This window comes from Chlorocebus sabaeus, chromosome 12 (assembly GCF_047675955.1).
Source record: "Chlorocebus sabaeus isolate Y175 chromosome 12, mChlSab1.0.hap1, whole genome shotgun sequence".
NCBI classification, from domain to species: Eukaryota; Metazoa; Chordata; class Mammalia; order Primates; family Cercopithecidae; genus Chlorocebus; species Chlorocebus sabaeus.
In genome coordinates this window covers 98,257,015-98,267,397 of record NC_132915.1, presented here as the reverse complement: position 1 = coordinate 98,267,397, position 10,383 = coordinate 98,257,015, and the positions used below count along the sequence as shown (strand labels likewise).

The 10,383-nt window shown below is 41.2% G+C and overlaps 1 protein-coding gene across 5 annotated transcripts in view; it reads left to right on the top strand.

The window, feature by feature from the left end:
* The first annotated feature begins 3,167 nt into the window (after positions 1-3,167).
* RC3H2 (ring finger and CCCH-type domains 2) overlaps positions 3,168-10,383 on the top strand; it is a 56,004-nt gene continuing 48,788 nt past the window's right edge. For 3 of the 5 annotated variants that reach the window (XM_008006348.3, XM_008006349.3, XM_008006346.3), the window contains exon 1: positions 3,168-3,366. The gene's annotated coding sequence lies outside the window, so the exon portion shown is untranslated. Of the gene's footprint in view, positions 3,367-3,477; positions 3,556-10,383 lie in introns of those variants that run through there. The other 2 variants (XM_008006350.3, XM_008006347.3) reach the window with 2 other exon arrangements.

The window sequence follows — 10,383 nt, the reverse complement described above, 5'->3', positions numbered from 1 at the left end:
TCTTGAAAAGGTAGTCGTTACTTTGTTGTAAGAGAAAACACTTGCCCTTTTTCCTAGGATGTAACTATCTTACATGTTTACATAAGAAATAATAAACTGGAGGTGGGAATGGACTATGTGTTTTGTCTTCATCTTCGAATTTTAAAGGATACAATTTAAAGGATACAGTTTCTCCTGGCTATTCATTAATCATTCATCTAGCAAATACTTCTGAGTCCTTACAATGCAGTATAAGTTATGTATACAGACAAAAATTCCTGCTCTTGTGAAACATTATAGTGAAGGGAGATGAATAGTAAACAAGTAAGTAAAATCCATGTCTGTCAAAGTTTGAGAAGGAATTTGGAGAAAAATCAGGAATAGGGAGTATCAGAGAAGGGGGATGGGATTGTAATTTTAAATATGGTGGTCATGGCCGGGCGCTGAGGCTCACGCCTGTAATCCCAACACTTTGGGAGCACTTTGGGAGGCCGAGGCTGGCAGATCACTTGACGTCAGGAGTTCGAGGCAAGCCTGGCCAACCTGATGAAAACCCTTCACTAAAAATACAAAAGTTAGCTGGGCATGGTGGTGCTCGCCTGTAATCCCAGCTACTCCAGAGTCTGAGGCAGGAGAATCCCTTGAAATTGGGAGGCGGAGGTTGCAATAAGCCGAGATCGCAACGCTGCAGTTCAGCCTGGGTGAGGGAGCCAGACCCCGTCTCAAAAATAAAATAAAAATAAATATGGTGGTCAGGACACCTTTGAAAAATCTCAATTATCAGAAATGAACATTCTCCTGTCTAGTGAAATGTAAATATATCCAGTAGAATAGAAAAATATGGCCTGGCGCGGTGGCTCACGCCTGTAATCCCAACACTTTGGAGGCCGAGGCGGGCGGATCTTCTGAGGTCAGGAGTTCAAGCCCAGCCTGGCCAACATGGTGAAACCCTGTCTCCACAAAAATACAAAAAAAAAAAAAAAAAAAAAAAAAATTAGCCAGGCATGATGGCGGGTGCCTGTAATCCCAGCTACTGGGGAGGCTAAGGCAGGAGAATCCCTTAAACCCGGGAGGCGGAGGTTGCAGTGAGCCGAGACTGCGCCATTGCACTCCAGCCTCTGCGACACAGCGAGACTCCATCTCAAAAATATATATATGTACATATATGTATATATGTATATATATTATATGTATGTATATATGTGTATATATTTATATATGTATTGTGTGTGTGTATACACACAGTAGTGTGGAAAACAAATATGTACATGTAAAATCACCTATCACTGTCCAGTTGAAATTACTGAAACAAGTATTGGTTGTTAACAGTTCTCTAGGCTTGGCATATGTATCATAAAGAGAAGAGAACGTGTCCGGGCGCGGTGGCTCACGCCTGTAATCCCAGCACTTTGGGAGGCCGAGGCGGGCGGATCACAAGGTCAGGAGATCGAGACCATCCTGGCTAACACGGTGAAACCCCGTCTCTGCTAAAAATACAAAAAAAATAGCCGGGGGCGGTGGCGGGCGCCTGTAGTCCCAGCTACTGAGGAGGCTGAGGCAGGAGAATGGCGTGAACCCGGGAGGCGGAGCTTGCAGTGAGCCGAGATCGTGCCACCGCACTCCAGGGGACAGCCAGGGGGACAGAGCGAGACTCCGTCTCAAAAAAAAAAAAAAAAAAAGAGAGAACGAAAAAGATAATGTGTGGAAGAAACGTCTTTGATGTGGCCAATGAATCTTTTTTCAAAAACATTGATCTTTGCCTGTCATTCAGACAAATATAATAGGTAATAACCATATATTTTGTTGAAACTGTAAAAGCAACTTTTCCATATTCTAACTCATCGTAGGTTTACTTGCATATTTTTGTTGTTGGACATCTGATTTCACATAGGAAAGTGCCTTGAGTTTAATTACAAGTCATGGTCCTTTTTTTTCTTTTTCTTTTTTTTTTTTTTTTGAGACGGAGTCTGGCACTGACCACCCCCCGGCTGTAGCGCAATGGCGGTCTCCACTCATGGCAACCTCCGCCTCCCGGGTTCACGCGATTCTCCTGCCTCAGTCCCCCGAGTAGCTGGGATTACAGGTGCCCGCCACCACACCCGACTAATTTTTGTATTTTTAGTAGACACGGGGTTTCACTATGTTGGCCAGACTGGTCTCTAACTTCTGACCTCGTGATCCAGTCGCCTCGGCCTCCCAAAGTGCTGGTATTACAGGCGTGAGCCACCGCGCCAGGCGTCATGGTCATTTTCTAGCCTACATTCTTTAGCTTCTCATCAGTAACAAGAGGTACATTGTATCTGCCTTCTAGGATCACCTTGCTAATTAAATAAAATGTAAATAAAACTAAAACATTTAAAATTAAATATCACCTAACACAGGACCTTACACATACTAAGTAGTTTATAAATGTTAATTCTCTTATCCCTATTCCAAGTCTGTTTCATCTATAAATTATAAACAGTAAGAATCATTCTTACCTTAATTCGCTGTGGAAAAAGCTTCAACAAATATTTGAGATATGATGCCAGAATTTGTGCTTAAATTTTTATCTTTGCCAGCTTTTGAGGAGCTCAGAGCTTTTTTTTTTTCCTTTGGACTCTTTGTCTAGGAACAGAGTTCTCTCTTTAATAAAGAAGGGAGATATGGAAGTGCCTGCCAAATACATGTTTTCTTTTTTGTTTTTGTAATTGGGAGATTACTTGACATTGTGGAGGGATTGAGGGATCCTGTCAGCATGTCATTACAGGAACGTGAAGTAGAATGTAACACAGATGTATCAGATTCTGCTCAATGGATTCCAGGCTTTTCACGAAGGAGACACTGGCTCAAACCAGCGTCTAGGAAGCCGGCTCAAGGCACAGATGAATGTGCAGGGAGTTTCCCATCAATCCCTTCGGCTTGCCTAGTCCTTCTCATAGTACCTCCCACAGTGCTCCGGGGCTCCCTTGTCACGTGATCGGGGTGGATTCGCTGAGGCAGAGCGAAGTTGATACGCAGTTTGGGTGGCTGGGGTTACTGCGCTTTCCTTTCAACTCCCGACTCCCGGGCTTGCGTAATCTCGCGTTAAGTTGGGAGTAACTTCTCGCGAGAGCTAGGTCGGGATCCCTCCAGGTCCGCCTCCGTGGTGAGGAGGAGGAGGAGGAGGAGGAGGAGGAGGAGGAGGAGGAGGCGGAGGCGGAGGTGGAGGGAGAGGGAGGAGGAGGAGGCCCCGTCGCGGCCTTCGCCGCCGCCAACGGGGCTGTCCCTGTAGCTCCCGATGGAGTTTGAGGTCGTGAAACCTCCGCCGAGCTCTGCCCCGGCGAGACGAGGCGCCTCCGTCGCCGAGCCGCGCCGTCGCGGGGCTCCCGGGAGCGGCCCTTAGCGACCCCACCCGGGCCCCCTCAGGTAGGGCGGGGGCGGGCACGATGCGGCTCGGGCCCCAGCCCGGGTGCCTGGTCCCCGGCGGTCGGGCGGGAGACCACTCTCAGCCCTGGGGCCTGTGAGCTGTCGCCCCTGGTGCCTCGAGGGTTGGGAACTGAGGGCCGCATCTGACACTCGGACGGAACCCGGGCCCTGCGGAGGCCCCTCTCTCTGGTAGGGCTTTTTCGATGCGGAGCGACCGGCTCAAATGGCCACCTTCCTTCGACACTGGCTGAGCGGACGCCTCTGACCCCTAAGGAACCCACCCAAGCAGAGGCCCGGCTTCACTCTCCCTTTCCTACACCAGTTAGTAAGGGGGTTTGGAAGAGGTCCTCGAAAGCAAGTCCTCTCCTAGCTTTTCAGATTTCTACCCTGGGGCTTCCCGAGACCCTAGCGTAGGGGATGGTGGAGGCGATCTGAGTGGTAAATAGGAACCCCGGCCAAACAATGCCTTGGGAGAGCTTAACCTCCCTCGATGGGGATGGCCGGACCTGAGTGGTTGCACAGGGGTTGTGGCTAGGAGCAATGGCATGAAACACAGCCAGGGAATTCTGCTATGGCTTTCTTCTTTACCTCTCTGATTTTTCCTTCTTGGTGTAGCCTCTTGAGGAGACTCTTCCACCATCTTAGAAGAATGGTAGCATCTTTGTTTCTCAGAGAAGCAACTGTACTTTTTTCTATCCTTAGCTTTCAGGATGGGAGAAGATAAGGGTAGCTGTCATTTCCATCCTTCAAATAACAAGGCAACAGTTTAAGATACCGGCGGATACATCCTTCACACCAAAATTGACTCAAGTAATCACTGGCATAAAGTAAATCTAATCCAGTGATTTATTTATATTTTCATAACCCTTGGGTTCCCTTTTTAATTCGTCCTCTCCCCTTACCCAGGGCCTTTCTTTTTTTTCATTTCTACTCTTCCCCCTACCCATTGTGGGTGGGTGACTTTGTATCCCAAATAAAGTGCTTTAAGTAATCTTTTTTCCAATTTTGTATTGGCCAAACGTTAAGTTCCAATAGGAACTTTTGGTTAACCTGAGAAAGCTAACGTTGCTACACCACAGTGGTAAAATGTCACTCAAAAGCAAAGAAACAAATGTTAGCCGGTGCAGCCTTTTAATGGTTAGACATACAAACTTAGTTAAACACTTTTTACAATATTAAGAATATTAATAGATTCTTCTTTTTAAAACACCTTTTGTCTGTCTAAAAAGCTATACCACTGTTCTAGCTTCACAAGCCTTTCTTACGTTGTTTACTTCCACGTTCAATTTTTGAAGAAGTAGAGGTCATTACATCCTGTTAAAGGAAAAACAATGTAAATATTGTTTTTCAGTATTGGCATTTTCGTTGATTTGGAGATTCATGTTTTCAAAATTTTAGAGTTTGGAAAATTGCTGGAGGACAGAATGTAAAACATATATTCTAGTTACGTTTAGGAAAAGCAGATGTTATAATTCAAACAGGCACTTGTTCTGTGAGGATTTAATTACACTCGTGTTCATTAGTGGATCCTTTGAGTTACCCCGATCTGTTATTTCTGTTGTGGCAACCTGACATGTAAGAAGACTTATGTCCTTTGTTCATATATTTTTGTTAAATCATACTCTGCTTTTGTAATTTGCTGCCTTCCACTTTGAAAAAACCAAAAAATTCCATTTTGGCAAAGCATTCTTCTTTACACTCAGGATTTTATATTCAAAAATTGAACTTCTACATTGTTTGCAATAACTAAGAACGCTAAAAAAAAAAAAAACTTTATAACAAGGTTGTAGTAAGTACTTATTGTTTAGTTTGGACTGTGTTGGAGTTTCACTTTTTAGTGATGGGAAAAGGAAGCATGGGTAAAATAAAGCTAGCTGAAAATTAAAAATAAATTCGTGTTTTGCTTCCAGTCTCATGAATGTTATGATCAGCGTTTTCTAATTTTACTAAAGCTTTAAGTGTGTGAGTTTTACCTCAATTTCTTGATAAAAGTTAGAGTATTACTTTGTAATCTTAAATATTCTAGAGTTGCACTGTCCAGTACTAGCCAGTGGCCACTTGTGACAGTTAAGGATTTAAAATGTGGCTAGTGTGAATTGAGATGTGCTGTAGGTATAAAATGCTGGATTTCAAAGACAGTACCAAAATTTTTTTAATATCTCAATAATTTTAATATTGACAACATGTTGAAATGATATTTTGTATAAACTGGGATAAAATGTATTACTAAAAATAATTTTACCTATTTTCTTTTAACTTTTTTTTTTTTTTTTTTTTTTTTGGAGACACAGTCTCTCTCTGTCACCCAGGCTGGAGTGCAGTGGCACCATCTGGGTTCACTGCAACCTCCACTTGCAGGTTTAAGCAATTCTTGCGCCTCAGCCTCCTGAGTAGTTGAGATTACAGGAAGGCACCACTACGCCAGGCTAGTTTCTGTATTTTTTAATAGAGATGGGGTTTTGCTATGTTGGCCAAGCGAGCCTAGAACTCCTGACATCAAGTGATCCACCCACCTCCCACCTTGGCCTTCCAAAGTGCTGGGATCACAGGTGTGAGCCACCGCACCTGGCCTCTTTTAACCTTTTTTAATGTGACTACCAGAAAATTAAAAATTACTTGGATTATAATGGCTCACATATTTCTGTTGGACATTACTGTTGTAGATCAGCATTACTCTTCCAAGAAATATATTGGAATAAAAGTAGATGTATAAAAATCCAAAACTTCTGGGACGGGCGCGGTGGCTCAAGCCTGTAATCCCAGCACTTTGGGAGGCCGAGACAGGCGGATCACGAGGTCAGTAGATCGAGACCATCCTGGCTAACACGGTGAAACCCCGTCTCTACTAAAAAATACAAAAAAAACTAGCCGAGCGAGGTGGCGGGCGCCTGTAGTCCCAGCTACTCGGGAGGCTGAGGCAGGAGAATGGCATAAACCCGGGAGGCAGAGCTGGCAGTGAGCTGAGATCCGGCCACTGCACTCCAGCCTGGGCCACAAAGCGAGACTCCGTCTCAAAAAAAAAAAAAAAAAAAAAAAATCCAAAACTTCCAGATAGATTATCCTGCTACAATCAGAATAATTAAAGAGCTAAGGACTTTGGTAATATGAAGGATGAAGTTATCCATTGGCTATTATTTGATAGGCAGAAGTAAATTCTGTCTCAAAAAAAAGTATTTTTCTAGTCATCACTAATATTAGTTATATTTGTTAAAATAGAAAGATGGCTCATGCCTGTAATCTCCTAACTTTGGAAGGCAGAGGTGGGTGAATAATCTGAGGTCGGGAGTTCAAGACCAGCCTGACCAACATGGATAAACTCCATCTCTACTAAAATTACAAAAAATTAGCCGGGCTTGGTGGCGCATACCTGTAATCCCAGCTACTCGGGAGGCTGAGGCAGGAGAATCACTTGAACCCGGGAGGTAGACGTTGCAGTGAGCCGAGATCCCCCCATTGCACTCCAGCCTAGGCAATGAGAGTGAAACTCCATCTCAAAAAAGAAAAAAAAAAAGAAGTTATCTCATTACTGCCCTATTAGAATGCATTGAGGCCAGGCGCAGTGGCTCACGCCTGTAGTCCCAGGACTTTGGGAGGACAAGGTGGGTGGATCACGAGGTCAGGACTTTGAGACCAGCCTGACCAACAGGTGAAACCCCGTCTCTACTAAAAATACAAAAATTAGCCAGGCATGGTGGTGTGCACCTGTAATCCCAGTTACTCAGGAGGCTGAGGCAGGAGAATCGCATGAAACCGGGAGGCAGAGGTTGCAGTGAGCCAAGATCGCACCACTGCCCTCTAGCCTGGGCAACAGAATGAAAAAAAAAAAAAAAAAAAGAATGCATTGGAAGTTATATCTAATAGTTATTTTAAAACTGAGTTCAACCCCATAGTGTATTTAAGAAGTAAAATTTGAGTCATATATACTTCACACATTAACAGCAAAGTCACATATTATAGCAGTCTTTTAAATTGCAATTCAATTCCTTTTTCTCCAATGCAGAGTTTCTAGCTTATAAGTTGTTTCCATTGGTGTTTTGGTTTTTATTATCTGTTAGCTTGAGATCCAAATTGTACTTATGCTTTAAATATCATTTTTTAAGAACAAAACTAATTATTTTTAAGTTTTCTAAACTGGGAAGTACTGTGACAGTCCATTTCAGTAGCTTATATTCCTCACATGGGTTAACTAGAATGAAAACAATGATTGTTTTAATTAGAAGAGCTAAGCCCTAATGTTTACATTTTTATTAAGAGAATTATAAAATGCTGTATACATATATTGACAATTAAAGAAGCATAAACTTTATTCTGGCATTTTAAAATCAGATGCTGTAGACCTGAACTGGCTGCATAATATGGTGGACTAATAAGAGAAAATGAAAGTATTTAGCTGGCTCTTATTAAAGCAGTTTGTAATTTGAATCATGTAAGAGGTGCCTATTATGCTTCCTGTTTTGTGTGTCAGCACTCATAGCAAGGAACTTGCAGTCTGGAAAATTATTTGAGGGAAAAACTGTTTATGGTCCCACCTTTAATTTAGCATTTCTCACTCCTATGCTTTATCTTGTTACCCTTCTTCAATTTTTGTAACTGGTAACTAAAATTAGTTTATACAAATAATTAGAATGTTTTTCTTAAGGAATCACTTTAGGTATCTTGAGTTGTAGGCCTTTTAATCCATTTTATCTCAGTTTGAAATGTTTTGATTATTTGGGAAGACTACTTCAGTAGTAACTATAAATATTCGTAGCAATTTAGACTTACATAGACTCAAATGAGTTGCATAAAATGTATTAGTATAGGTCTAGAAGTTTTGCAAATTAATATATAGTCTTTGTGCTCCATGGTTCATTTATATGCTTTTTAAATTATAAAGACCATAGAATATTTACCATTTTTGGTAGTTACAAAAATATTTTCTAGGTAAACATTTGCAAAGTGCCTGTTTTGAAGGAATGAAGTTTCTTCTGTGTTTCAGATAAAATTTTATATTGTATTTGTCTTAATTAAGGAATCTAGGATTTACTGATAATATCACTGAAGAAAAACATTTTTAGAAAAAGCATTTCTTACATCTGATCGTGTAAGGGAAGTTTAGTTCATAATTTACTATCAGAAAGTTATACTCTGACACAGAGAAGAAAATTTGGTAGAGTTATTGCCAAAATTTTGGCAGTGTTTTTTCTTTATATCTTAAAGGTATTAATTCAATTTGTGTTAGAAATTAAACTTCTCAGCATTAATTATGTTAAAACCTCTTATGTTTCTATGCCTAAACACACTAAGGACTATTGTAATATAAAACTATTAAGTGTGCTCTGGTATAGTTTGAAGCAGTTTAAAACTATGTAGTAGGTGACAATATGAAAGATAGCATTTTTCTGTTTAGTTGAAACTCCCCCCCAACTCCCCACTTACGTGCTTTAATATAAAGCATTTGAGAAAGAGGCCTTGGAAAACTAAGGAAAAGGTATTTGCTCTTATTTTGTACTACCAGGTGGTCTGTGACACCCTAAACCACAGAATTAACATTTCCAAACAGGTGGCCATTATGAAAAACTACATGCAGTGTCCTGTTTTCATAAATATTTAATCAGTTCAAGTTATTAACTAAATTAGGGCTTTCAGTAGATTTAAGATGAAATTCATTCTTCCTCAAAGGCCTCTTATTGTGTAACTCTGCAAACCAGAAAACTGCATGTTAAAAATGTTCAGTAGTTTTAGGGAGTGATATATTCACCTGCTCAGTGCTCATCTCTAAAATTGGAAGGAAACTTGGTTTTTAGATTGATGGCATTAATAGATGTGGTAATTTGAGGATGAAAGTTGTAAAATAAATTATAACTTGGAAGATTTGGTTACTTTAAAGATAAGATTTTAGATAATTTGCATTAGAGCTGTTTGAGAAAGTTTATATGCGGGTGCTTTTTTACATAGCAAGCCCTGTAATTCATTTTTACCAAGTTTTTTTTTTTTTTTTTAATCTTGGTTTTTGTGAATATAAAAGCACAGGTCCAGGCACGGTGGCTCATGCCTGCAATCCCAGCACTTTGGGAGGCTGAGGCAGCCAGACACATGAGGTCAGGAGTTCAAGACCAGCCTGGCCAACATGGTGAAACCCCTTCTCTACGAAAATTAGCCAGGCATGATGGCAGGTGCCATCCTAGCTACTTGGGAGGCCAAGGCGGGAGAATCACTTGAACCTAGGAGGCAAAGGTTGCAGTGAGCCGAGATCGCGCCATTGCACTCCAGTCTGGGTAACAGAGCAAGACTGTCTCAAAAAACAAAAAAACAAAAAAAGAAACACAATAAAGGCTAATAGAATTTTTTTGTATGTTGGCATAATGGAGAATAGTTTCAGTTATATATTTTTTCTCTCCTGAATGTGACTACATTTTTAAACATCTAATTTCTTTGGAACTAATATATTTGGGTTGGTAAACATCCCTGTGAAATAAAGTATTGGTGGTTTAGTTGCCCTAAATACCTAGATTTCTTGTTCACCAGAGAGCTTTTGTCAGACTTATATAAGTCTTGAATTGGAAGATAAAGAAAATCTGGGAAGTTTAGTGTGTTCAAATTAGTGTTGTTTTGCTACTAAATCTTTTACTTTACTAAAATTGTGGATTTTTTTTTTTTTTTTTTTTTTGAGACAAAGTTTCGCTCTTGTTGAACAGGCTGGAGTGCAGTGGCGTGATCTTGGCTCACTGCAACCTCCACCTTCCAGATTCAAGTAATTCTCCTGCCTCAGCCTCCCTAGTAGCTGGGATTACAGGCATGTGCTACCACACCTGGCTAATTTTGTATTTTTAGTAGAGATGGGGTTTATCCATGTTAGTTCGTCTGGTCCCGAGCTCCTGACCTCAGGTGATCCTCCCGCCTTGGCCTCCCCTGCGATTATAGGTGTGAGCCACCATGCCCGGCAGGAATATTTTGATCTTAGAAACAAGAAAAATTCTCTCACTGTTTTTTTTCACATGTGCCTTTTCAGTTTTTAATCATGCCTATATACCTTTT